Source organism: Diabrotica virgifera, chromosome 2 (assembly GCF_917563875.1).
Source record: "Diabrotica virgifera virgifera chromosome 2, PGI_DIABVI_V3a".
Taxonomy (NCBI): Eukaryota; Metazoa; Arthropoda; class Insecta; order Coleoptera; family Chrysomelidae; genus Diabrotica; species Diabrotica virgifera.
The window spans coordinates 122,645,770-122,671,448 of NC_065444.1; the positions used below are offsets into that span (position 1 = coordinate 122,645,770).

A 25,679-nucleotide genomic window follows, 5' to 3' on the forward strand; every position below is an offset into this window, starting at 1 on the left:
TAGTAAACCTAGTGAAGTTGCGGTATTAGTACCTGTTAACCATATTCTAAATAAAAGTCAAGTAGCAGCTGTATCTGGAATTAAATGAAACTAGCGACCAAGCCATTTTGAAGGATTACAAATTCCATCCATATAGAATACAGTAATTGCAGGAACTTAATGAGGATGCTTATTACCGCCGTTTACAGTTTTGTGAAATAATCAATGATTTATAAGAGGCCGATCCATAGTTTCCCGTTAATTACTTCGTTTCTATTTTCATTTCTGTCTCAATTCCGGGTTCTAATAATTAAAATTAAATTAAAATAATTAAATAAAATTAAAATAAATAATATAATAATCCACCCCACTACCTATCGTATTTTTGTTTGATAGATATACAAAGTAACAACCATCCTATAAAGGTAGGAATGCCAAGTAATTTCAAATATTTATTGCATTCATACTAGTTAACAACATAACCCATTAGTACTTGAAATAGATTTTATTAATCAGTATAATAACGATGCCAACATATGTAGGTACTTCACTAAAAAAATAGTCCACAAAATATTCAAAAATAAAATAATTGGATCAGATGTAAGTGAAAGACACAAATGTCAACGATGACCGAAAGTGGAAAGAGAAAACAACCATTATTTTAAAATATGACTTTTCCTTCTTCTTCATGTTTTATCAATACTTGGTTCTTGCTAAAAAACATATTAATAGTAGTAGAGGCTTGGATGCAAAATTTGCAGTTACTAAAGCGTCGAGGGGACCTATATATTTGGTTGTGAAGTACGTTCCAAAACCAGACAAAGTTAAGTTTTCCATTTAAGGCCATCGTTACATAATTCGCGAATATTTTACGGCTATCCCTACTTTTTCTGTCTTTACACGGCAAATTACGTGTATAGTAAAATTCTCACTGGTATGGATATGTAAACTTTACTTGACAATGTCATCATTAACTTTAAAGATGGCTTTTGAATGTTCTTGGATAACTGTTACTTATATAATTAATTGCCTTAATTATTAATTCAGTTAATTAATATGATTATTTCATTCATAGGAGATTCTGACCAATTAGACAAGGCGAAAACGGCGGGTTCAAAGGGAAAAATATTCCCATGAGATTTTTTTGCATAATCACATTCGTGAGATATCCCAGAATAAGGTTCAAGAAGTCGCCCACGTGAAAAGTGGGCCAATTTTTTTTAACAGTTTTTTTTTAATCAAATTGCAAGAATCAATATTTTTGGCCCGAACAATTTTTTCTTTAATTTTTTGGACCATTCTGGACAAAAAAGGTCTCTTATAATTTTTCTCTAAAGTTGATCGTTTTCGACTTATAAGCAATTTAAAATTGAAAGAAACGAAAAATGGCGATTTTCAAGGCTTAGTAACTCGGTTAAAATTTATTATTATGAAAGTAAATATAAGACTAAATCAAAGGTTAAAGCCACCCCTACAAGATCCTGAAGAAATTTTTGTCATTATTTTATTACTAAGCTGTTATTTTTAAGTAATAATAATACGCGCCATGCACGTGTGCGGCCGCTGTAAATTCTGAGTGCGAGAGAGAAGCCATTCCAGCAGTCCAATTGTCCATCTTACTCGCACTCACATTTACAGCGGCGCCAATATGATCTAACCGCTCTTTTTTATTAATTAAAAATAACAGCTTAGTAGTAAATTATTGACACAGATTTCTTCAGGATCATGTAGCGGCAACTTTAAACTTTGATTTAGTCACTTTCTGACTTTCATAAAAATAATTTTTAACCGAGTTATTAAGTCTTAAAAATGGCCATTTTCGCGTTTTTCAAATTTTAAATTGCTTATAGCTCGAAAAAGATCAACTTTAGAGAAAAATTATAAGAGAGTTTTTTATCCAGAATGGTCCAAAAAACCTAAAAAAAATAGTCCGGGCCAAAAATATTGATTTTTGCAATTTGATTAAAAAAATTGTTAAAAAAAAATTGGCCCACTTTTCACGTGGACGACTTCTTGATCCTTATTCTGGGATGTCTCACGAATGTGATTATGCAAAAATATCTCATGGGAATATTTTTCCCAACGAACCCGCCGTTTCCGCCTTGTCTAAATCGAAAGCTACAGAAATGCAAATTAAGGTGATAATTTTTGATAATATCCCGTCGTCAAGTATATTACGTCAGATGTCCTTCGTTGCTACGAAAAAATACATTCAGTGACATTAATGACAATTAATGTTTTAAAAGTTATAAAAGTGATGACTTTCAACCGTAAAATATTTTATATCAACTGTGTGTTTAACAGCACTAATAGTCCATTCTTTCACGGTTTTTGCTCTAAATTTTAAAGAACCGCTTGGATTGACATGAAATTTGGCATACGTATAGCTTATATGTCAAAGAAAAAAAGTGATATTGTGCCGATGTGTGCTTTTGCCCTGGGGGTGACTTTCACCCATATATGTCCAAAATAAGTCCGGAAATGGGTAAACTGACTAATTTTAAGTAACTTTTGTTCTATAGAACTTTTTCGTCAAGTCAACACTTTTCGAGTTATTTGCAAGTGAATATGTTCATTTTTCAACAAAATAACCACATTTTTAGACGGTTTTTCGCAAATAACTCAAAAAGTAAGTATTTTGTCGAAAAAAACGTTCCTAGTAAAAATATAGCCTATAAAAAAGTAAAAAAAATGGTGTACGCGTTAGGTCTCTGGATCTCGTAGAACCAGAGTTATAGCCAATAAAAAATAGATTCATATTCACCAAATTTGAAATAGAATATTTCGACGTGAAATATCCAAAAAATTAAGCACTTTTTGGGAAAAATCTATTATAACTTTTTTAAAGTGTTTAAAAAAAGCTTTATTTCTGTTTTTACAAAAAGTTTCTAGCATTAAATTTAAGCAAGTTACGCTCAAAATAAAATTGGTCCATTTTGTTTTTGCAAAAAAAAATTGGGAAGACCACCCCCTAATTAGCAACTTAAATTAAATTAATCGTTACCGCTCCACAAATTATTTTACTTATGTTGTGTTTATATGATCTGTACGTTTCATCGATTCAAAGTGCTTATTTTTGAAAAAAATTACTTAAAACTGTACTTAACTTACTTTGGACAATTGGATATATCTGGTATAGCGATATGACATGCTAATACTGATAATACAGGGAATGATAAGAGGAGGAAGGAGTATAGGAAGAAGGAGAGTGTCATGATCGAATAATTTAAGGGACTGGTTAAATCCAGTTCTATAGAACTCTTCAGAACAGCGGTAGATAGAGTAAAGATAGTGATGATGATAACCAACCTCCCATTGGGAGACGGTCCTTAAAGAAGAAGAAAAAAGAATGTGTGTGTACTTTGTACGCACGTAAGAAGTTATACTTCTATTATTATGATTTCAACGAAATTAATATACTTAACAGGTTATTTGTATTTTATTTAAATATTAAACTAACTTTCTTTACCTACCACTTTTAAAATTTTTTTATTAAAACGATACCAAAAATATATAAAAAAGAATATGAATCGTCCGGGATTTGAACCCGGGACCTCTTGATCTCCGGTCACACTCTCTACCACTGAGCTATATTCCCTTTGGTTTGACAGGTTACAAGATATTTCATACATACTGGCAAATTTAATAGACCAAGTGAAGTATACAAAAATACTTTAAATATACTTACTATTATTATAAAATATCTTATTCCCGAGGAAGACAAATCAAAAGACACAAAAATTATAATAAATAATACATTTACTAAGAACACTAATATATTCTTTTATATGATATAATATGACAGCGCTGATACATACAGATCTTGAAAGATTAGCAACGAAATACATACTGTCTGTGTGCGCATGCGCCCGGCATTATAAAATTTCACTCTCGATCGTAAAGAAGTATAACTTCAAAAAAGATTTTAATTAAAACGAAACGTTAAGATATTGATTGAGCAGACACCAAAATAAAAAGAATAAAACAGAGAATAATTACATTTTTCACTAAATAAATCGGTAACATAACAAAAATATGAAAAGATATAAAATGTACTTAAATTTTATTTCATGACTGTGAAATGTTAATTTTATAAAAAATTGAAAGAAAGTTGTGTTTGGTATTTATTAGTTTTTATTTTAACCAACACATTAATAATTGCTAATTACTTCGTAGTATTACGTAGCACGCAGTCAATAATAAACCTGAGGCGGAATTTTCCATTTCCCACGTTTTAACACCAGATGTTCTAATTTCCTCGGTGATGATCTCAGTAGACTGTGTGTCCGTGAGACATTTTTCAATGTCTAACACTATTAGTCATTCTGATTGTAGTGTGTATACTGAGAAAAATGACATAAATAAACAATTAGGTATTTAGTATACAAACAACAAAATAAAAACCTAAAAACATTAAAACCAAAAAGTTTATCTTTTACTTTTTTTGTGGTTTTTTTTCTCCGTCCATACCTCCGACTGTCCCCGCCACTGTAGTTTTTTGAGATCTTAATCGTTTCGTTCTATTTGATGTAAAATAATACGCTAATATATTTTTAGGTCATATTTATCGGTCATTCATTTATATGCTATTCTGTCGTGAATGATATTTCTTACTTTTGAACGTTCTATAATTTCTTCATTTTTGATACGATTCAATCAATAAATTCTGCAAGAGCTTCTTAAAAAATCTATTTCTAGAGCTTTAAGTATATCCTTATTCTTTTGTATTATCAAGATGCTGCGCCAAATATTGTGATGGGTTCCGCTATGTTCTGATATACGTTTAATTTTATTAACATCCTTATAGTAGGAGACGAAAGTATGCTAAATGTGCAGTTACTCGAGCATTATGGGGACCTATTGGGTTGTGAAGATTAGGTCCTAAAACCAAAAAAAAAGTAAAGTAAAGTTTTCCATTTAAGCGGGGACTTTATATTTTTTTATTTAATTTTCCATTTCCAACAATCGTTTTTTCCGATTATAACGCCATTTGGACATAATTCGAAAAAATGTTTCGAATAAAAGTTACTTATTTTTTTATACAGGGTGTCCCGGAAAATAGTGCGTTCCTTTAAGGTGTTGTGTATTTAATTGTGAGTTCTGAGTTGCTTGGCAACGTTGCGTTGGGCTGTCAACGACGACAGATGACAGGTAACCAGAAACTGGAGGCAAGCTCTTCTCATCTCTGTATTAGATAATATATTTGATAATAAAGTAATCAAAGTACAATTTAGTATCTGTATCACGGGCTCAAACGTAACATTTTGGCGACGGGATAAAAAAAAAAGTGAAGTTCCTATTTACGATAGGGTTTATACAGAGAGGTGTTTTATATTAGTTATTGTAGTCAGCAACATGGCGTTGATAGGTAATATTGAAGCTTTTACCGGTGTTCCAGAAGAATTTGAATCCTACATAGAAAGATTAGAACATTTGTTTACTGTTAATAAGGTTGAAGAAAATATGAAGGTTTCAATGTTAATCACACTAGGAGGTACGAGTCTTTTTCAGGTGTTGAAAAACTTAGTGGCCCCAAAGAAACCAACCGAATTTACGTTCCAAGAAGTGAAAGGGAAATTGATTAAACATTTTTCTCCACCTGTGTCCGAAATCTACGAACGTTTTGTTTTCAATCGGTGTGAACAAAAAGCTGATCAATCTATCTCTGATTACAGTGTAGAGCTAAGGAAGTTGGCAAATTCTTGTAATTTTGGACAGTTTCTAGAAGAGGCTCTAAGGGATAGGTTTGTTTGTGGGATTAGAGACGAAGGAACACAAAAGAAATTGTTGGGTGATGTAGATTTAACATTTCAAAGTGCTTGTCAGTTAGCTTTGGCCTCAGAAGTAGCACAGAAACAAGTTAAGTTATTATCTGAGGGAGGTAATATAAATGTATTAAACAGAGGCAAGCATAGAAATCCAAAGTTTAGATCAACTCTCAGTGCAGATCAAAGTTGTAAAAATTGTGGCAGAAGTCATCATAGAGGTAAATGCCCAGCTGAAAAATGGAGATGTTTTTTTTGTGCAAAGTTTGGTCATGTCAAGAATTTCTGTCCAGATGTTCGACCACAACCTGTGAATGTAGTACAAGAGGAGGAATATAACATTGATAGTGACGAGGTAAATAATGACATATTTAATCTTCATACAGTGAGTGATGTGTCAAATTCTGCATATCATGTAACCCTAAAGATAAACAATAAAAATGTAACCTTTGAAGTAGATACTGGTGCATGTAGAACAGTAATGTCTGTATCCAAATTTAAAAATGTACTAAATCTAGCTTTAGCACCTGTAAATTACAAACTTACTGCTGTTTCAGGTCAACCTATTAAAGCTGTAGGTGAATGTACAGTGAATGTACATTATGGGAGTAAAACATGTGAGTTGCCATTGGCAGTTATAGAGTCACGTAAGGAATTCACGCCACTGCTTGGAAGGAATTGGCTCAATATCTTGTTTCCTGACTGGAAAGCTATATTTTGTATGGATGGGCAAATAGGTCATATAAATGAACGAGATGATCTAATTGAGTCTATTAAAAATAAATATAAATTATTATTTGATGGCAATATGTGTAGTCCAATCAAACATTTTGAAGTAAAATTTAACATAAAAGATAATGTGATTCCTATTTTTAAAAAGGCATACTCAATGCCATATGCTATTAAGCCATTAGTTGAAAGAAAATTGGATCAGATGGTTCAAGTCGGTATTTTAAAACCTGTCAAACATAGTGAATGGGCTTCACCCATTGTAGTTGTAGCTAAGAAAAACACTGAGGATATTAGAATTTGCACTGATTTTCAAGTTACGGTAAATAAAGTTTTAAGTGTAGAGCAATACCCATTACCACTACCTGAGGATATTTTTGCAAGTTTAGCTGGAGGTAAAATATTTTGTTGTATAGATTTATCAGGTGCCTATCAACAGCTTAAAGTAAATGAGGCCTTCCAAAAATATTTAACTATAAATACACATATTGGCTTATTTAGGTTTACTAGGTTAACATATGGTATAGCAAGTGCACCAGCAATTTTTCAATCGGTAATGGATCAGATCTTGGCAGGTATACCAAATGTTCATTGCTATTTAGATGATATCCTTATTTCGGGTACTTCAATAGAACATGTAAGTAGATTACTGGAAATAGTTTTTAACAGATTAAGTAGTTATAATATCAAGGTAAATGCTCAGAAATGTTCATTTTTTAAAGATCAGGTTGAATATCTTGGTCACCGTATAGACAAAGATGGTATTCATCCTACTAGTGATAAATTAAGAGCTATTAAAGAGGCACCTGAACCTAAAGATATAACACAACTCCGATCTTACTTAGGATTAATTAATTACTATAGTAAATTTATCCCTATGTTATCAGGCCGCTTAAAACCGTTATATGAATTATTGGAAAAGAATGTAAAATTTAATTTTAATGCAGAATGTAAAGCTGCTTTTTGCTTAAGTAAGGAGTTAATTGAGGCAAATCAAGTTCTGGCACATTATGATCCTAATAAGCAAATTGTGGTTGCATGTGATGCTAGTTCGTATGGAGTGGGAGGTGTTCTTAGTCATCGGTACTCTGATGGTAGAGAAAAGCCTATACATTTTGTATCTGGAACTCTTAGTAAGGCTGAGCAGAATTATTCCCAAATTGAACGTGAAGCGCTAGCCATTATATTTTGTATTAAAAAGTTTCATAAATATTTATATGGTAGACAGTTTATTTTAGTGTCAGATCATAAACCACTTAAAGTGATCTTTAATCCAGATCGTAATATTTCAGTTATGTCAGCATCTAGAATAATACGCTGGAATGTTATATTATCAGCCTATGATTATAAGGTAGAGTATCGAAAAGGGTCACAAATGTATGAAGCAGATATGTTATCAAGGTTACCACTAAGTGATCCCACGGAGGTTGATGGTTACATAAATTCGTTTAATTTAACAGAGGAACTACCCCTCACCTTTGAGGATGTGGCTAAAGTAACAAAGACAGATACGGTTTTAGTTAAGGTATTAGATTTTGTAAAGACAGGATGGCCTAGTAAAATCACTGATCCAGTTATGAAGCCATATTTTTTAAAACGACATGAGATGTCTGTAGAAGAAAACTGTCTACTTGTGGGTTCAAAAGTAATAGTCCCTACTGTTTTGAGAAACAAAATTCTAGAATTAATTCATGAGAACCACACTGGTATGGTAAGATCCAAAATGCTTGCTAGGTCAATAGTTTGGTGGCCAGGTCTACAACAGGATATTGAGCAAATGATCTCCAGTTGTGAAATATGTCAATTATCACAAAACAATAGTGAAAAATCTTTAATGCCCTGGCCTAGAACTGCTAATGTTTTTGAACGTGTTCATATTGATTTCTTTTTTTTTAATAATGTCTCTTATCTGTTATTAGTGGACAGTAAATCTAAGTGGATTGATGTACATGTCATGGTAAGAGGTACTAATGTAACAAATACTATAGAAAAATTGAAACTAACATTTTCTATAATGGGCCTACCAGACATTATTGTTAGTGACAATGGCCCACCATTTAATTCTAACTGTTTTTTGAAATTTTGTGAAATAAATGGTATCAAGGTAGTAAAGTCTCCTCCATATCACCCCCAGTCCAATGGTACTGCTGAGAGACACGTACAAACAGTAAAGGTTGCGTTCAAGAAATTTCTTTTAGAAAAGTCAACATTAACAGTAGAACAAAGGTTAGTCAACTTTCTTTTTACCTATAGAAATACTCCCTGTGCAAATACAGGTGTAAGTCCTAATGAGTATATTTTTAAAGTTAAACCAAAAGCAGTCATTGATTTGATTAAACCTAAAAAGGGTAATTATTGCAGTTACAATAAAGCATTAGATTTCAAACAAATTGAATGCTTTTTAGTAGGGGAGAAAGTATTAGTAGGAAGACTAGGTCCTTATATAACAGATAAGTGGCAGGAGGGTAGTATAATAAAACGGGTAAGTCCAGTGACATATTTGGTTCAAGTAAATGATAGAGTTTTGTACAAACATGTAAACAGTATTAGGAAATTTTCAGCTACTACAAACATAGAACAACCAAGTACTTCACTGACTACAAACCATGGGTTAAGACCTGCAGTAGTTCAAGAAAATTGTAATTCCGAAATTGTCGACCCTCTAAGTCACCAAATGACTTCTGTCAAAATTAAGGAAACTAGTCCTGATTCAGAAGGGGGTCTACAGTTTGGAAGTCCTGTTAAAACAACAGATCATTCAATACCTTTAGAAACCATTAATCCAACAGGTATTGAATTGAGACGTAGTAATCGTGTACGTCATCAACCACAGAGGTTGGACTTATAAACTTTTAATTATAGGTAAGGAGGGAAATGTTGTGTATTTAATTGTGAGTTCTGAGTTGCTTGGCAACGTTGCGTTGGGCTGTCAACGACGACAGATGACAGGTAACCAGAAACTGGGGGCAAGCTCTTCTCATCTCTGTATTAGATAATATATTTGATAATAAAGTAATCAAAGTACAATTTAGTATCTGTATCACGGGCTCAAACGTAACATAAGGTATGGATAGAATACACAATTTAGAACAAAAAAGTCCTATACCATTTTTTTCTAAAGTTAACCGTTTCCAAAAAAAAGATTACATTGGTTTCTATATACCTGAATTTTAATCTTCAGAAAATTAAATAATCTGGCAACATGTTACGCACTGGTGAATAAGAACTCGTTTGTGTCTTACAGTATTTAAAATAATCCAACCTAATACTTACTACTTTTGTTTACTATAATTTTTTTTAAATGTAGTTGAAATATGGCATAATTTTAAACAAATTATACTTACATAATATTTTAACATGAAAACACATTTTAACTGAACCACCACTTTTGCAAACACATGAATTCATAGAGTATCTTACACTCATACGACGAGAAATTCCAGCAAAACATTTTGAAAGAAATTATAGTAGGTATTATGCCTCTCCATTTATTGATCTGCCATAAATAATCAACATATCATAATATTACTCATGAACACACGATTCAAAAACATTTTCGGCGTTGACACTAAACAGGATTCTTCCAAATTATCTGTTTACTAAACATGGGACTATTTACGTTTAGATTTTTGTACTTCACAGAGTTGCCAGATTTGAATTTACATTCCAAAATGTTTTATAGTTTTTTGGTCAAACGGTTGAGAATTTAGAAAAAAATGTTATAAGAGTTTTTTGTTCTACATGGTGCCTTCTACCTATACCTTTAAGGAACGCACTATTTTCCGGGACACCCTGTATGTTTGGACTCCTTTTAACTATAACATATAAATAAATATAATATATATATATATATATGAATAGAGAAAATAATTATTCTCTTGGTAGCCCGGCGAATAGCAAAATCAAGCTTTATAACAATAAAGCTATGAAAGGCGATGTAACGGAATCCTTTTTCCGACAATACATCATGCAAACACCGTTTGGGCTAACGAATTCGTCTCTTACTGGAGAATACAGTAAAATGAAAAATAGATAATTGCATTTCAGTTAGATTCGAACCCCACCGGTGCCCCGACTAGTTTCGACTCATGTCAAGTCGTAATCAGGAGACACTAGGTAGGTGTTCGAAGCTAACTGATTTGCCGCTATTCCTTGGTGAATTTATAAACTAAATCCACCAGAGTATACTTAGTACGACCTCTATATGTGAAAAGAGAAAATAATTATTCTCTTGGTAGCCCGGCGAATAGCAAAATCAAGCTTTATAACAATAAAGCTATGAAAGGCGATGTAACGGAATCCTTTTTCCGACAATACATCATGCAAACACCGTTTGGGCTAACCAATTCGTCTCTTACTGGAGAATACAGTAAAATGAAAAATAGATAATTGCATTTCAGTTAGATTCGAACCCCACCGGTGCCCCGACTAGTTTCGACTCATGTCAAGTCGTCATCAGGAGACACTAGGTAGGTGTTCGAAGCTAACTGATTTGCCGCTATTCCTTGGTGAATTTATAAACTAAACCCACCAGAGTATACTTAGTACGACCTCTATATGTGAAAAGAGAAAATAATTATTCTCTTGGTAGCCCGGCGAATAGCAAAATCAAGCTTTATAACAATATATAGCTTTATAAATTCACCAAGGAATAGCGGCAAATCAGTTAGCTTCGAACACCTACCTAGTGTCTCCTGATGACGACTTGACATGAGTCGAAACTAGTCGGGGCACCGGTGGGGTTCGAATCTAACTGAAATGCAATTATCTATTTTTCTTTTTACTGTATTCTCCAGTAAGAGACGAATTGGTTAGCCCAAACGGTGTTTGCATGATGTATTGTCGGAAAAAGGATTCCGTTACATCGCCTTTCATAGCTTTATTGTTATAAAGCTTGATTTTGCTATTCGCCGGGCTACCAAGAGAATAATTATTTTCTCTTTTCACATATAGAGGTCGTACTAAGTATACTCTGGTGGATTTAGTTTATAAATTCACCAAGGAATAGCGGCAAATCAGTTAGCTTCGAACACCTACCTAGTGTCTCCTGATGACGACTTGACATGAGTCGAAACTAGTCGGGGCACCGGTGGGGTTCGAATCTAACTGAAATGCAATTATCTATTTTTCATATATATACATATATACATATATATATATATATATATATATATATATATATATATATATATATATATATATATATATATATATATATATATATATATGTTCGGAAAGATTTCCGCGGTCAGGTAAATGAAAATTACTAAGTTCTCGGGAAGAACCGCGTTGAGAATTTATAACTCGACGTTTCGGCACCCTTTTTGGAGCCATTATCAAGAGGGGTATGGTTCCGTTCGAGTTCGGGGTCTCAATCTGCCTACTCCCCTCACTCGTGACGTACCAGTAGTGTCTTGTTCTCTAGGAGAACGGTCAAGCGGCACTGAGGTCTCAATCTGCCTACTCCTCAGTGTCGAGTGACGACCTGTCTTCGCCTGTGTAGCTCCTTTTATACTCTCAGTGCGCGCGGGAACTGTATGCGCGGGAGAGGCCTGAGTGGGATCGACTGACGTGGGGATTCGCCGAAGCAGCGGTCGCCATGTTGTCGGCAGTCTTTTGGCGTCATCGCGTGTGTTTAGGCTGTGAGGGCGTTTTTCAATTTCGATGGCTTCACGGATGATTCTCGATTTTAAGGAGCGGACAGGGGCGATGGTTTTTGCTTTCTCGAAATCTATTTGGTGACCTGTCTGAATATGATGTTGGGCAAGGGCTGAAGTAGTGTCGGAATGTTTTACAGATATTGAATGTTCGTAGATACGGTTTTGGATTCGTCGGTTTGTCTGTCCTATGTATGTCCGTGGGCAACTGGAACAAGGTATCTCGTAGACACCATGGTCTTCATTGGGGATTTGGTCTTTTACGGATCTGACAAGATTGCACAACTTGGAGTGAGTAGTGAAGACGGTTTTGATATTTAGAGGGGTAAGAATTCTACTAATCTTGTCAGTGACACCTTTGATAAAAGGTAGAAAGATTTTGGGTTGATCGGGCGGCCCGCCCGATCAACCCAAAATCTTTCTACCTTTTATCAAAGGTGTCACTGACAAGATTAGTAGAATTCTTACCCCTCTAAATATCAAAACCGTCTTCACTACTCACTCCAAGTTGTGCAATCTTGTCAGATCCGTAAAAGACCAAATCCCCAATGAAGACCATGGTGTCTACGAGATACCTTGTTCCAGTTGCCCACGGACATACATAGGACAGACAAACCGACGAATCCAAAACCGTATCTACGAACATTCCATATCTGTAAAACATTCCGACACTACTTCAGCCCTTGCCCAACATCATATTCAGACAGGTCACCAAATAGATTTCGAGAAAGCAAAAACCATCGGCCCTGTCCGCTCCTTAAAATCGAGAATCATCCGTGAAGCCATCGAAATTGAAAAACGCGCTCACAGCCTAAACACACGCGATGACGCCAAAAGACTGCCGACAACATGGCGACCGCTGCTTCGGCGAATCCCCACGTCAGTCGATCCCACTCAGGCCTCTCCCGCGCATACAGTTCCCGCGCGCACTGAGAGTATAAAAGGAGCTACACAGGCGAAGACAGGTCGTCACTCGACACTGAGGAGTAGGCAGATTGAGACCTCAGTGCCGCTTGACCGTTCTCCTAGAGAACAAGACACTACTGGTACGTCACGAGTGAGGGGAGTAGGCAGATTGAGACCCCGAACTCGAACGGAACCATACCCCTCTTGATAATGGCTCCAAAAAGGGTGCCGAAACGTCGAGTTATAAATTCTCAACGCGGTTCTTCCCGAGAACTTAGTAATTTTCATATATATATATATATATATATATATATATATATATATATATATATATATATATATATATATATATATATATATATATATATTGTTGTGATCTTGATTATTTATATGAGATGATAATTTTATATGTCATTTAATTTAATCAATGCATTACTAATAATCTAATTAATTTACCAGATCACATATCAATATGTTTTCAATCTCATGGCTTTTTATAAAATTAATTACTTACATACGTGGCTTCTAAGTATTTCTTAATGGTACCTAATCGGGATAGGAAAGAAAAGAGTAAAATAATAACACATATGGGTTACAATTGTAATCAAAATATTGTTTATTTTATTTAAATGGCAATCACTGCTTAATATTTGCTATATCTTATTATTCTTAAACATAACATTTATACATGGGAATCTTATTTCCTTTTGATTTCCAATTGAAAGTTTTTATTAACATTTAACTATTATGATTTATCAGCAACAATTCTATTTAAGTTTGATGAAGCTTTTCTGATATTATTGATTATGTTTTTTCAATTTTAAATGTGGTATTTACTACGAAAAACCCATACATTCATGTCCAAACAAATGAGACTGACCTTTTTCTGGTGCACTGAGAATGTCTTCACACAAGACCCGTTTCCTGCTATCCTTGGCTGCAATCAAAACCTCGTCCTGGCTTCCAGTAATGTTCTCCTCCGAAACTAGCTCGTATAGCTCTCGTTTCCTGCTTCTGTCGTGATGCTGTGTTCTACCTTTTTCGAAACTGCAATCAGCTACCGGGAACTCTTGGCTCAAGGAGGTTCTTTTACTCTCAACTTGGCCTACCTCTCGTTCTACGATAGATACTCCACACTCACGGAACTACACCGGCTTTCTCACTCTCCGTACACTACCGTCTACGACTCGACTTCACTTCTCGACAGTTCAAAACATTCTGCTCTCTATTTGTCATTCATTCCCCTACTTTCTAAATATCCCTTCCAGATTCACAAATCAAAATTCCACCACCAACTCTCATTCGCAGTATTCCTCAAAACCAATTTTTAAACTTTCTAAATATGCTTAATGGATTTCAAAGAAAATAGTTAATTCCCATTCTAAAATTACTTTCTACTATATACAAATTTTAATGACCTATTCTCTATTTCCACTTAGTCTTATTTAGCATCGGCTAATGATGATAACGAACGACCTTCCGCGAACAACGATAATGACCTATTAACGATTTCACTTGAGTCTTATTTAATCACTTCTTAAAATTAAATATAACAATTTGTTGTATACAGGTTGTTTTAAATTTATATGCCCGTGGTTGAGAAAATTGAAAATATTTTATATTAAATTGAATTTTGTCTATAATTATCAAATTTTAATTTTCATATCAAATAGAAATATAACAAATCCCCGCCTTGTATTTGATAAAATTTATCTGCATTTTTAAATAAATTTTCTCGAGGCAAAACCAACTCCCTGTATATTTCCTTACTTTAATCTACGTCTTATATCCTAACTTACTATCTACTTCATGTAATTCTGTCTTTTATTCGTGATATTTGTATACATCGTGAATATTATAAATTCCTCGGATCTTTTCCGAGTTCCTATGCCTCAACTCATAACTATTTATCCCATTTTCATTATTCACGATATACGGGCCTTCGAAAACAGGCATCAACTTTGCGCAAATGCCCCCAGGAAGATTTGATACTCGTAATGCCCTCACGAGTACTTTTTCACCCTTTTGGAAAGTCACTGGTCTTCTTTTTCTATTTTGTTCCTGTCTTTGGATATATTTTTCGTTGCTTCGCCGTAATCTTCTCTGTACGGTTTCAATCACCTGTTGATATTCTTTTGGCTCTTGGTCTTCCCATGGCCTTATCGGCAGTACACCCTTCATGATGTATTCTGGGGTCTCTTTTGTTACTGTGCTCGGAATTGTATTTAGATACCTTTCTATTTCCGCCATTTTCCTGTCCCAGTGGCGATGTTGACCATCTGTTGCAATGCGGAGAAATTTCGTCACTTCCTGTATGAATCGTTCCGAAGGATTACTCTGTGGATGCCTGATGCTGACAAAATTTGTCTCTATTCCTCGTTCTCGAAGTTGTCCCTTGAAACGATCATTTCGGAAATACGTTGCATTGTCCAGTAGAATCTTTTTTGGTGTTCCTACTATGGCTATAAAATTGTCGATTTTTCTTAATATTTCTTCCCCCTTTGTGGTGCGGCAACTATATAATTTTACGTATTTTGAAAACACATCCACCATTACCAGAATATGTTTGTTCCTTTTAGTGGTCATAATTAGATCGCTTAACATATCTATTGCTACAATGTCTAGTTTGTTTCGGGCTTCAATATTTTTGGTAACATTTTCGTTTTTGAAATTCCGACTCTTATATTTTTGACATACATCGCACTTCTGGGTAATTTCCTTTGCAATGCGGTAATCCTGTCGGCTTATGTAATTTTCCCTAAAAACGAGCCAAACTTTTCTGCTACCGATATGCCCATTGTCCTCATGTAATTTCTTTATTATCTTTTCGGCCAATGTCTGTGTCACTAAATATAGTTCCTCTCCGTCTATTCTCTTAAAATATATGTCATTTTCTACTTCCGCTCTTCTTTTCTCTCTTTCCTCTAGGTCTTCTTGGTTTGTCCTTATCTCATTTAACGAATATATCCCTTCTTCTTGTATTAATCTATTTAGTCCCACCTGTAGAGTAATTGTTTCCTTTTTTCCCGTGTCCTCATCCCGTGTTAGAGCGTCGGCTATTATGTTGTCTTTTCCTTTTATATATCGGAACTCAAAATCATACTCCTGTAATAATAGAATGCCTCTATGTATTCTATTATTTACTAATCTATTCTTCATGATATGTACTAAAGCTGCATGGTCTGTTTCGATTGTGAATTTTGCTCCCAATAAGTAAAACCTCAATTTGTTTACGCAATATAGTACACTGGCAAACTCCAATTCTGTAACACTATATTTTCTCTCATGTGTTTTAGTCACTCGCGATATAAAACATATCGGCACTTCTTGGTCGTTTTGTATTTGAGACAGAACTCCTGCAAATTTTTGTATGGACGCATCAGTTCGGAGTATAAAAGGTAAATTGTAAATGGGGTGGTATATTTTCGTTCCTTTTGCGAATTCTCGTTTTAATGTTTCGAAAGCTTCCTCCTGTTCTTCTTTCCAATTCCATTTTATTCCTTTTTTAAGCAACTTTATCAGAGGGATTTCCTTTTGGCTCAAATCGGAAATCAGTTTTTTAAAATAATTAATCGTGCCAAGAAAACCTCTCAATGTTTTCAAATTCGTTGGTCTTGGGTATTCATCTATGAGCTTGACTCTGTCTTCGGATAATCTTACTGTTTTGGTGTCCAATTGAAAACCCAAATAAATGACTTCTTTTTGAAAAAATTGACATTTTTCAATGTTTAATTTCAATCCCGCTGTGTCCAATTCTTGCAGAATTATTTCTATGTGTTTCAGATGACTCTGAGTATCTTGTGAAAAAATTAATAAATCATCGATATAATGAACTATGAAATCTTCGTGGCGATTCAAAATGGTATGTAGAGCTCGGACGAGTGCAGCACAAGCACTCTGCAATCCAAACGGCACTACCTTAAACCGGTAGACAATACCATCAATAGAAAAAGCGGTGTAGTTTCTACACTTTTCAGCCAACGGTATCAACCAAAAACTGTGTTTTAAGTCAATTTTCGAAAATATGTGTGACCCGGTGATTCTTCCAAAAATGGCCTCGATGTTTAGAGGTGATTCATATTGTGATACAGTGTGCTGGTTGATATTCCTGGCATCTAAACATAATCTCAATTCTCCACTGCTTTTCTTTACTATCACAATCGGGTTAATATACGGTGAATCACATCTTTCGATGATTTGATCTTCCAACATTTTATTTATTTCTTCTTTCACCTCTTGTCGATACTTGTATGGAATCGGGTAAGTCTTTGATCGAAAATTTCCCAAGTTTTTCACCTCAAATGAATGTTCGTACTTTTTAGCCACTCTGTTTTCCTCATTGATCAAATTTTCGTAGTTTCTTAACATCAACCGCAATTCTTTTTCTTTCCCTTCTCCACATATCAATTTTCTGTCTTTTTTCTCAGATTCTTCACACATGTTTACCGTGCATTCTGCATCCTCGTTTGCATATACCTCCTCTTCAAATACCACTGTTTCAATCATATTCTTTTCACTTTCATTTTTTAGCTTTATTTCTTCTTCTCCTGAGCCCGTCTCTTCTTTTGAGGAATCCCAGGTTTCCTTTGTTTCTGATACTCTCAAATTTTCTTCTTCTGGGCTCAACTCTTCTTTTGAGGAGCCACAGGTTTCATTTTCTTTTATCTTTTTCTGACCTTTTCTCCTTTTTCTTCTTTGTCCTTGCTTCGCTGCCAAATTCATTTCCACTGTTTGTTCTTTACCTGATTCGTCCGTATTTTGTTTCTCATGTTCCTTGTCCTGTTCTTTTTCTTTTTCTTCTGTTAGTTTCATCGTATTATTTTTAAAATCTATCACTACATGTTTTTCTGCCAATTCGTCCACTCCTACTATCATGTCATGTGACATGTTTGGCATTATTACACATTGTAGTGCATACATATTCTTGCCCAGTCGTACCATTACTCGTATGCCTTCATTTATAGTTGCCAATGTCCGTTTGTTTGCGCCCACTAAATTTACCCTAGGTATTTTATAAATTAAATTTGTTAAGTTAACTTCTTCTATTAGTTTTCTGTTGACCAATGTTATTTCAGATCCAGTGTCTATCATAATTTTAATTGGTTTCTCGTTGATAAATCCATCCACAAATTTTAAATTAATTCCATTTTTCTTTTCGTTGTTTCCTGCCAATTTAATAAACTCCTTGGGGTGACAAAAGATTCCTGTTTGATTTTTGGTTTTTAGTGAGCGCCGTCGTGAAAAGACGCCGGTTGCTCATCGTTGTTTATATTTTCGTCATAATGTCTCTCTCCGTCATATTCATCTGTCTGGGTATTATTTACTTCTCTTCTATTTTCTCTTGGTCTGTCGGATCTGTTTCGGTTTTCTCGATATCCCTGTTCATTTTGTCTACCATTATTTCTGTTTTCTTGATTTGAGCGTGTGGTGTTTCTATTCTGGTATTCTCGATTTCTGTCCTCATTCCATTGCCTATTTCTTTGTTCATAATTTCCTCTTCCGTTGTCTCTATTTTCGTTTTCCCTTCTGGGATTAAAATCTCGTCTTGTATAGTCCCTCCTATTTTGATTTCTATCTCTGTAATCTTGTGTTTCTCGGGGCCTGTAATCTTCTCGCGACCTTCTTGATTTTCTTTCTCTTAGACGTGATTCTCTTATTTGTAGGAATTGGCATAAACTATCTATGTCTTTGTAATTTTGCAATGTGATATGGTCTTCCAGCGTTTCCTCGAAATGTCTTGCAATCAGTTCGACTAATTGTTCCGATGAGTAATTATATTGTAAATGTTTTGCATTATTGTAAATTTGCAAAGCATATGTCCTTTCTGATACACCCATCCTATCATTGTATTTCCCATTTTGCAATTCCTTGTTAATTTCCAATTGTTGGACCTTTCCCCAGAAATAATTCAAAAATTTTTGTTCAAATTGTTGCCAATTGCCGAATTCTTCTTCTTTGCTATCAAACCATAGGCTTGCTTCATATTTGAGATGGTTTCTGATAGTTTCTTTTGCTGTTTCGAAATTTCCGATGTGCTGTATTTTCTTTTTCAGGCTATTTATGAACGGCACTGGGTGCAATCTTCTTACATCCCCGCCAAACCTTATCTTCACGTCATCTGTGCTATGTATAACCATTTCTCTTCTTTCTCCGACATTCTGTTGCGTCCTGTTTTCGGTGACTTGTTTTTCTATTTCTGTGATTCTTTTTTCCACTTCTTCTCTGTCTACTTGAATAGCATTTTCCAACTTATTTTCCAAATTTTCTATTTCCTTTTTCTGGCAATTCGTTACCTCCTTTATTTTGATTTTGATTTCTTTAATCTCTAACTCCTGTTTCTCGCTCTTTTCTGCAATCTCTTCTATTTTTTTAACCATTTCCTTCTTAATACTCTCTATATTTCTGTTGTTTTCTTCTATGGCTTGTTTTGTTTCCTGTTGATTGTCATCCATTTTTTTCTGTGTTTCATCCATTTTTTGATCCACTTTATCCATTTTTTTTTGTGATTCATCCATTTTCTTTGATGTTTCTTCCTGATTTTTATCCATTGTCCTTTTTGCTTCATCCATTTTTTGTGACTGGAGTTGCATCAGTTGTAATAGTTTATCTATTCCTGATAATTCTTGCTGTTCTGATGCCATGATTGTCGTGTCTAAGATATCTTCTTGGTCTGAATGTTCTTTTTGTTTTTTGTTGTCTTTGCTTTGGCTTCTTGTCACAGACATTTGTTTTCAAGAAGTACTGTCCCCGCCAAATATGAAATTTTACTAGTATGTTACCAAGACGACTTTTTCTCACCCAAATATTATAAATTGTCAATAAATATATCAAATGTAAATATCGTAAAAATAAAATATTAAATCAGTTATGTAAAATTTGTACCTAAAGAGATCTAAAATTTTATGTTATCAAATGTAAGTATCTCACTTTTTACCACAGGCATATAAATTTTCAAATACCGGCTTTACTCTTTCTATCCTTCAAATTTGCCACTAGAAATACTTTACAATGCCCTCCACGTTGGACGACAGTTGTTGTGATCTTGATTATTTATATGAGATGATAATTTTATATGTCATTTAATTTAATCAATGCATTACTAATAATCTAATTAATTTACCAGATCACATATCAATATGTTTTCAATCTCAGGGCTTTTTATAAAATTAATTACTTACATACGTGGCTTCTAAGTATTTCTTAATGGTACCTAATCGGGATAGGAAAGAAAAGAGTAAAATAATAACACATATGGGTTACAATTGTAATCAAAATATTGTTTATTTTATTTAAATGGCAATCACTGCTTAATATTTGCTATATCTTATTATTCTTAAACATAACATTTATACATGGGAATCTTATTTCCTTTTGATTTCCAATTGAAAGTTTTTATTAACATTTAACTATTATGATTTATCAGCAACAATTCTATTTAAGTTTGATGAAGCTTTTCTGATATTATTGATTATGTTTTTTCAATTTTAAATGTGGCATTTACTACGAAAAACCCATACATTCATGTCCAAACAAATGAGACTGACCTTTTTCTGGTGCACTGAGAATGTCTTCACACAAGACCCGTTTCCTGCTATCCTTGGCTGCAATCAAAACCTCGTCCTGGCTTCCAGTAATGTTCTCCTCCGAAACTAGCTCGTATAGCTCTCGTTTCCTGCTTCTGTCGTGATGCTGTGTTCTACCTTTTTCGAAACTGCAATCAGCTACCGGGAACTCTTGGCTCAAGGAGGTTCTTTTACTCTCAACTTGGCCTACCTCTCGTTCTACGATAGATACTCCACACTCACGGAACTACACCGGCTTTCTCACTCTCCGTACACTACCGTCTACGACTCGACTTCACTTCTCGACAGTTCAAAACATTCTGCTCTCTATTTGTCATTCATTCCCCTACTTTCTAAATATCCCTTCCAGATTCACAAATCAAAATTCCACCACCAACTCTCATTCGCAGTATTCCTCAAAACCAATTTTTAAACTTTCTAAATATGCTTAATGGATTTCAAAGAAAATAGTTAATTCCCATTCTAAAATTACTTTCTACTATATACAAATTTTAATGACCTATTCTCTATTTCCACTTAGTCTTATTTAGCATCGGCTAATGATGATAACGAACGACCTTCCGCGAACAACGATAATGACCTATTAACGATTTCACTTGAGTCTTATTTAATCACTTCTTAAAATTAAATATAACAATTTGTTGTATACAGGTTGTTTTAAATTTATATGCCCGTGGTTGAGAAAATTGAAAATATTTTATATTAAATTGAATTTTGTCTATAATTATCAAATTTTAATTTTCATATCAAATAGAAATATAACAATATATATATATATATATATATATATATATATATATATATATATATATATATATATTATATTTATCTATATGTTATAGTTAAAAGGAGTCCAAATCTGTAATAAAAAATGGGGGCTCCTATTTAATATTTTAAAGTAACCCTTTCCCCACGTCCGTGGGGGGTCGTGTTTAGTGTCATTTGATAGATTTTTCAAACATATTGAATACGAGTATTTTGTAGTTTTTCGATCTGATGCTAATTTCGCGAAGTATCGCGGGGTTTCTATTTAAAATTTTAAATTTACCCTCCAACCCTCTCCGTGGGGGGCGTGTTTAGTGTCGTTCGATAGATTTTTAAAAACTATAGAAGACGTATTTTTTAGTTTTTCGATTAGACGTTTGTTTCTCGAAATATTCGCTTTTTTCTTGTGAAACTTTGTGACTTACCCATTTCCTTAGGCCCTGCTCAGACCGTCAGATTTTTTAAATATACACTGTTCTGCATGTAGGTACTTAACTTAGGATAGATTTTTTTTCGGTCTTTCTTAACGAACTCCCCTGTTTAAGATTCAATATATGGTAGGGGTACATTTACAGGGTACAAGGTTTCTCCCCACGCCATAATCTGACGCGCTCGAGTAACTGCAAAAATCCCCGATTGGGCTCCCCTACCATTATGTTTTTTGAATATAACAGCGAGTTTGACTGTTGTATGGCTTGAATAATTATTATGTTCCTCATATTTAGTTCGCTGAGACCATCTTCGGTCCCAGATAAATACCCAGACATTGTAACGATTATAAAAAGGGCTTTTTCAATTTTGTTATAATTCGGTCTTTTATTCAGAGAAAAAACTTTTGTTAAATCCAGTATAGAGATTTGAGTTTTAACTTTGCGTTTTAGTTAGAGCATGGTGTGTTGTTTCGTTACTGGTGGAAAAATCGTTCTACATAATGGTCTTGTGTGTCCTGATTTGATTTGTTAAAAGTGATCAGGCGAGATATGAATTGCGGGGGCTAAGTATTCTATTTGGCGGTAGGAAGTGAATCCATCCCAGGATGTGAATTCATTATCGGTTTGGCCTCGAAAGCCGATAGTCGATGGCAATTTTCGCCAAACTAATTCCCGAATTAAGATTCTTAAGAGAATCATTTTTTTTACTTTCAGTCTGACGAGCGAACGAAAAGGTCATCTTCAATGTGGGTCTCCATAATTGTTTTTGTTAATTTCGTCAATTTGATCTTGATTGTGTGAAGGATCATAATATTCGAACTTATCCGCTAAGACCTCTCGTAATTGCTCTTCATTTATTCTTAGTTTAAAGGCATCTATCCGCGTTGTTTTTTTAAATATTTTTCTTCTTTCTTCTTTCATGTTAATATTTATTTTTGCTCTAACTATTCGATGGTCGCTATCCGTTATTGCCTTGTTTATTGTTGTGACGTCTTCAAATATTCTTTTGTTGTTTGAGAGAACATAGTCTATTAAAAGTTATTCATGACATACATGTTTTCTTGTTCCAGGAATTCCATAAGATTTTCTTCCCTTGTGTTTCTTCTGCGAATCCAAAATTTCCAATATTGTTTTCAGAATCTTCAATCTTACTTCCAATTTTGGCGTTAAAATCTCCCATTATTATTATTTTGAATTCTCTGTTGGTAGTTGGTGTCTATAGCTTTTTTAAGATATTCGTAAAAAGTATTTATTGCCTCATCACTTGCTTTTTCAGTTGGAGCATAAACTTCCAAAATCTCTATTTTGGTTTTTGGATTTAGTTTAAAACTGTCTGAGATACTGTCAATTATTTGAATTTGTGATTTTCTCTTCTTGTTGATTAAGAAACCTACTCCACCGTATGTATAGTCTTCATTGCCGTTATAGTAGAGCCTGTTGCCTGAATGTAAGTCCATATACCCTTCACCTCTTTTTTAACTTCTGATAGTCGCATTATGTCCCAATTCATGTTTCCCAATTCCTCTTGTAGTTCGTAGAGTTTTTCATCTTTTGCCATGGAACGGATGTTGCTGGTGCTGTCGCGATAGCAGGTATAGGGACCTCTCTATGATCCCGATAGAGGTAGACTTACTTCAGGGATTTAGCCTTCCTGTCCACTCGAGCTCTTGGTTTTCCTCCACTTCCTACTTAGAGGAAACCAGTCCTAACAGTATTATCCTACCCAAACCTCTTCTTCTTCTCAATGTAGGTTTCGTGGGAGGGTAAAGGATTTCTTTATTTGAAAGGATTGCATTGAGTTGTCCCTGGTTAGGATTTTGTCCTCTTCAGGGCATGCGTTGAATTTTGTTAGTATGGCAGAAAAAGCAAACAGTCCGAAAAAACACTGGGGAAAGGTGTGGTGAGGCCTGTGTGTTGCTGGGCGGTGGTGGTCCAGCTGACTATCGGAAATCAGAGAAGAAAGTTTGATGTAATGTGGTGTGGTTCCATTGACATGTGTGTGTATTGTCCGTGCTTTGCCCTCGACCAAGCTCTCTAGAAACCATTGTGCAATGGATAGGCAAGCCTGCATTCTTCGTCGGCGGTCAGGAGGTGGTTTTAGACATTGCGTGGACAGTGAGCGTTCAAGTGCAAACAGGTATAATTGCGCAATGAAGTTGGAGCGCAAAAAACCAACTTCTCCCTGTTCGTGGTAGGGAAGAGGAGTTAGATGAGGGGGTACGGTAAGCTAACGGGGTAGCCTCAAGGATTTCTTCATATTCTGCCGGGAGTTCGTCAATGCATGTTTGCATTAGAGCAGACGGTGGGTGAAGCGCTTTCCGTTTGGGCTTTCGGGGACAGAATACGTGGCCGAGAGAAGAACAGGAACATTTTAGAGATTGTTGGGTGTCAGATAGGGGACTCTTGATTACTTTAGATGTGAAGTTCTTTTCAGAGAGTTGATTCTCTCGATAATTGTGGGGATATTAGAAAGGTTATGGATTTCATTTGAGGGGAATCTCCAGTGCACCCAAACCTCAAATTCCTTCCCTATATATACCCCTCACCCCCACCAACCCGTCTGGCCAGAGTGGTGGGTTATTTCCAACAAAACCTCCAAAAATGAAAAATGTCGATTTTAACAGAGACACGGAAGATACCCCAAATATAGCAACATACAACAACATACAAATAGTATTCTATTGGAGGTAATATTCAGTAAGAAATTCCAAAAATGTTGATTAAAAAAATTCTAATAATAATTGTTTTTTCGTAATGTAGAATCAAATGTGTATATCAATGATTAAACGAAAAAGTACGTCATTAAAAAAATGCACACGCCTCCTGAATACAATTCAATCAAATTTAAAACAATTGTCTTGCCTCCTGACGCATATATCATATTACAGAATCGTTAAAAATAATAATGATATAAACTGCTTGCTTAATTAATACGCACTAATTACTAGTTTCATGTATAGGGCGATTCACACACCTCTTGATCTTGAACTAGACAGCCTTCAAGGCTCGTGTACCAGATCACTACTATAGGCGAACTACCTACATTTGTAAATTTTATGCATTGAAATTTATATCAGCTGAACGGCCAACAAATAAAAAAAAAGTAAAAATATACACCTATCTTGGTACAATCGTCAATGAAAATTGGGACCAATTTCTAGATCTCAAATATAGGATAAAGAAATCAAGAATATCTTATTGCTGATATAAGTCGTATAGCGTATAGACTCTAAGAATAAACTCTCAAATCACGCGCATTTCTATTATTGAGCTTACAACCCCGTCGCAAGAAAACCACCCCATCTTCCCGACTTAAGAGAGAGTTGTACTTAAAATGAATTAAATTAATTATTTGGCGACTACGTATCGTTTAATAATTTATGAGCTCACAAAATACGCGCATTTAGATCATTAATTTGCAATTTATTTTGTATAGAGCAGTCACTGAAGGTAAAAATGAACTATTACCTTCGATTTCGGTGAACCTCCATAGATTTTCACGAAAATTAGTGAGTGGTTAGAGGATGCCTCAAGAAACAAAAGTGATATGGTGCCACCTTGCGCTTTTACCGTGAGGATGGATACCACCCCTTCCCCTTCTCCGGGGAGAAAATTATAAATAACTACCGAAATCGATAGAGGGACAAATTCTAAGCAAAATTTGTTATATAAATTTATTAAAATAAATCAATGCTTTTTGAGTTATTAAAGATAAAAGATTTTAGTTTTGGGGAAAAGGTGCATGGTAAAGGGGTTTTTCATAAATAATTCAACTATAAATATTTACAAATATGTATTGCCAAAATTGAAGCTAATAAAAAATAAAATAAACTTACTTGAAAAGTCTTCTAATATTCATTTTAA

The 25,679-nt window shown here is 34.5% G+C and overlaps 1 protein-coding gene across 2 annotated transcripts in view; it reads right to left on the reverse strand.

The window, feature by feature from the left end:
• Positions 1 to 13,554: 13,554 nt before the first annotated feature.
• The window catches only part of LOC126879610 (cilia- and flagella-associated protein 251-like), a 140,034-nt gene continuing 127,909 nt past the window's right edge, over positions 13,555 to 25,679 (reverse strand). Inside the window, exon 2 of one of the 2 annotated variants that reach the window (XM_050642778.1) lies at positions 13,555 to 13,986. The gene's annotated coding sequence lies outside the window, so the exon portion shown is untranslated. Of the gene's footprint in view, positions 13,987 to 20,246; positions 20,651 to 25,679 lie in introns of those variants that run through there. The other variant, XM_050642780.1, reaches the window with a different exon arrangement.